Source organism: Montipora foliosa, chromosome 7, assembly GCF_036669935.1.
Source record: "Montipora foliosa isolate CH-2021 chromosome 7, ASM3666993v2, whole genome shotgun sequence".
NCBI classification, from domain to species: Eukaryota; Metazoa; Cnidaria; class Anthozoa; order Scleractinia; family Acroporidae; genus Montipora; species Montipora foliosa.
Window position 1 is genome coordinate 429,032 of NC_090875.1, and position 892 is coordinate 429,923.

Consider the following 892-nt stretch of genomic DNA (forward strand, 5'->3'; position numbering starts at 1 on the left):
GCAGTGAACTCAAACTTGCTCAATCCGTATTGCCTCATCCTCCGGTAAACCGTACTCTCCGATACAGCAAGGATCGAAGATATTTCCTTGATTGTAAATCCCTCTTGTAGCAAATCACCAAGCATAGACTGTGGAATAAAGAAAATGGGGGCACCACACGTTCCCTCGAGTTTCTTCGGTGCTTCTCCCCCAAATTTGGTGCATTCTATACGCAAAGACATCATATCACTTCGAGTATTTATTCCCAACATTTCCATTTCGTGTACCGACAACTTGCAAACAATGTCCGGAGTAATGTGTTCAGTTTGAAATTTCTCAGTCAGATCTTCGAGTTTCAGTCTCTTTAAGACTGTGTCCATTTCGAGGTCTCCAAGAGAACACGACAGAAGCAAGAACGGAAACAAAATGGCGGATCCTTGATATCGGTGCCCATGGCATTGTGGATTTTTTACAAGCTCCTACCCAGACCCCGGGAAATCATCACCTCATAATGAAGAACGCACCGCATATAACGACAAAAGCACCTCATATAATGATGACAAACAAAGCACCGCATATAATGTAAAAACTACTTCATATAATGACACAACCACCACATAGAACGACGAAAGCACCGCATATAAAGACGAAAGCACTGCATATAATGACAAAAGCACCGCATATAATGACGAAAGCACTGCATATCATTACGAAAGTACCACATATAATGACAAAAGTACCACATATAATGACAAAAGTACCGCATATAATAAGAAAAGCACTGCGTATAATGTGAAAGGCACCGCATATAATGTAAGATGCACCGCATATAACGTAAAATGCACCGCATATAATGAAAGAGGTTCACATGAGACAGTGTTGGCGTTCCATACAAACCGAATGTAAACAATTG